At 43.2% G+C, this 3,275-nt stretch overlaps 1 pseudogene; it reads right to left on the reverse strand.

Annotated features, from left to right (window-relative positions):
* Window positions 1–834: 834 nt before the first annotated feature.
* LOC136277123 (uncharacterized) lies at window positions 835–2,109 on the reverse strand (annotated as a pseudogene).
* Window positions 2,110–3,275: the final 1,166 nt, after the last annotated feature.

Genomic DNA, 3,275 nt, shown 5'->3' on the forward strand with positions numbered 1-3,275 from the left:
TTACATGAGCGTATGTAAACACGGTTTTCGTTCCTCTTTCATAAGTTATTTTATAAAAGAAATGTAGAATGGTTTCCGTGTTTACATAGCCTGATGTAAACACGCGGGAGGTTAGGAGAACAGGAGATAAGCGTAGGAAACCACGACGTGAAGCGGAGTGGTTTCCAGCTTATCGAGTGTTCTCCCAACCTCCCAAGTTTACCATTTTACATTTCTTCATTTGCAAATGCTCGTTAATGCTATAGAGTGAGGGTCAACATGACTCTCGGTCACGGTAGGCTTTAAATTTTTTTGTTTTGAAATTTAAGGCATGACTACAAAATAACAGGCACTAATTTTAAAATGATTTTTACGGGTACTTAGAGGTGGTGCACAGTGCTCTTTAACAAATTCACTCTAAATGCCCTATCATTGGTTTGCCAGGGCTCCATGCTTACAATCATCCCAACCGTGGCCCGTGTGTTACACTTCATTAAAGCACTGACATTCTTGTATAAAGGACATCAGTTGCTCAATCAGGTCTTTTTTTTCTGTCTCATGATTTAAATGGTATTTCAAGAAAGCGCAAGATTTCTTTAAGCAGTGAAACATTAAAAGACTCAGCTTATTATCCCTTGCACACTCGCACAAGTTAAAGGCGTCGTAAGGCAGAGGGTGTTGCAGCCTCAGTTCGTTAGAAATGTGCGCCAGTAGCTGTTTTCTTTCAGCTTCTTCTTCCTCCAGAAATAGTTCCTTTGGATTGTGCTCGACTTCTGAGCGTGCTTGTTGCCTTCTTCTGCTTGCTGCAAGGCAAGAAAAGAAACCCTGTACTTGGCTATTGGTCAACCACTCGTCTCATTCAAACAACCTTCTATTCTGCTCATCTTTTGTCTTGCGCATATCCTTTGAGACTTGCTGAGGGTCAGCTTTTAACCCTGATTGTTCCCCTTGGTCAAACTTTACAGTTAGATATTTCTTAACTTTGTCAGTGAATCTAATGGATCCTTCTAGTGGCCTGTGTAGGGCCCAGCCCATAATGACAGTATGCAACGCGGGTATTGAGACATTTTCACTTTGGTGGATATTAGGTTCAGACGGTTCATTTGCAGTGACGTTGACAGTGACGTTGACAGTGACGTTGACAGTGACGTTGACAGTGACGTTGACTGATGTAGTAAATCTGTCTGCCCAATTTTTATGAAGCTTATCATAAGCGTTTCTGACGGCCTTTCATCTTTGACGCAATGATCCCCTACGTCCAAATGTGACTCGAGCTCTGAAAATGTTTGGAAACTCTTCACGCATCCAGGCGCGGAACATTCAAACATGCTCATATTCGAATCGTTCTCGTCATTCTCTTCTTCTCAACTCTTTGTCACAGGATCTGAGCCTTGATAAACAAGTGCATCATAAAGAGGGAAAATATTTCACCAACAATGATACCAGTCTACTCTTAGCCCTTTAACACCAGCTGGTCAAAAGAGATTTCCTTGCCACGCCCTATTCCGTACGACCTCCACCCACGAATACCTTTCTCCTCAAACTGGACATTGTGAAGCTTCCTAAACCATCTATCTTGTTCACTTCTAGGGTTATCTTGGCCTCGTCAACTTCGCAAACGCATGCGGATGTACCTTCTACTGGTCTTTCAGAAAGTTCCCTCCTTATGTCTCCCGCCAATAGAATGTCGTGTCCTTCGTTGCAGAAACGTCGGATGCATGTTTACATCGGACACAGAATTCGATCACAAACATCCTTGCCATATTGTAGCTCTGAAAAGTCGTACCGACAAACTTCTTAACCAACCCGCTTACCAGTTCCTCTTGCTGCAGCAACGAGGGAGTTATTATGATAACAGCCAGCTTTATCTGACCGCAGATAAACCCAGGTGATGTGAGGCTTTTCGGTCTTAATTTCTCTCAGTGTGCTTTCTATGATGGAACACACGGCGAACCAGTCCTGCTGGCATGCGTCAAACAGATGTGCATATGACCGCAGTTCTAGTCTTCCTTCAAAGTTCGGATTACGTGTGATCACCGTCGAGATGTGCCAACTCGATCCTCTCTTGCCAAACAAATCTGACCGTTTCTCACGATATTTAAGCTGAAGGAACTTCATTGCCCAGTCCATTATTACCGATGCACGTACAGTTCGGATAAGTACTTATCGTCTTCAGCTGATCTTGCTTTGCTGCTTCCTGGTTTACAGAGCGAACAATATGATCCTTCCACTCAAAAATATCTGTCTATGCCAGTTTGAGGTCGTATAGCAGATCGTCTCGATGTTCATTGCCGTAAGGGGTCCAAGATGGACCCCGAACCTTGTCTTCGACTTCATCTGAGACATTTTGCGGATTTTTACACTCTTTACAGTTTTCTATGTGTTGATGGGAGCATTTCTCCTGGAAGTCGGATCTTGTTCGTCACTTAAAGCGAACTTGCGGCAATGATCAGGACATAAAGCTTCCTCTTTATTGTAGTGAACGCGATAACTGGTCTTCAAGTAGAGTTTTGCACTTTTAAGCCTTTCCTTAACCTCAGGGCACCATTGCCTATTCATTCCTCCTTTCTCTAGATCATCGACAATCATTTCAATTTTCTGGAAACCAACAGAACCATCGGCAGCAGTATTGTCGAAGCCTTGTAACGACTTTCTCTGTGAGGCTCGTCTGACTTCTAGGATCTTGAGTAAAGTGGTGTGACTGAGAGGTTCAAACTTCTCCTCCCGACAGAACTGTATGTACTGGCTAATCATCGCACACCACGTCACGGTACGCACCACGTTCGACATCTCGATGATTTCGCCAATGTCTAGCTTAAAGAATTTAGTTCTGTAAGACACGTCTTGATAAAAGTATGTGCGATTAATGAACTCGAAGAAATGATCGACTTTGGTCATAGCAATGCGAACACGATGATGTATCTTCTTCTCAGGCACCTGGTTGGCTGAACCTTTGGTAGAACTGTGCCATTCCAAACCCAACAGTTCTCTCAGAATGCTTCTTCTGGAAAGTGGTGTAAATAGCTATAAAATTGTATCAATACAACTGATAAATAATCCATCGTCTTCATCATCGTCATCTTCATCTTCATCGTCTAGCTTAGCCTAAGTCATTTCTAAGAGAAATACCAGGCGTTTCAAACACATCTAGGAGGCCTATAGTCTCTATCTTGCGTAATAGTTGTCGTTGTGGGTGTAAGATAAAGGAAAAGTGTTTTCGAACCGTACAGACGAGTAAAATAGGGGCGACATCGCGCGAGGCATGGGGAGGAGATGGAGATTTACCGCTCAGAACT

Source organism: Pocillopora verrucosa, chromosome 12 (genome assembly GCF_036669915.1).
Source record: "Pocillopora verrucosa isolate sample1 chromosome 12, ASM3666991v2, whole genome shotgun sequence".
NCBI classification, from domain to species: domain Eukaryota; kingdom Metazoa; phylum Cnidaria; class Anthozoa; order Scleractinia; family Pocilloporidae; genus Pocillopora; species Pocillopora verrucosa.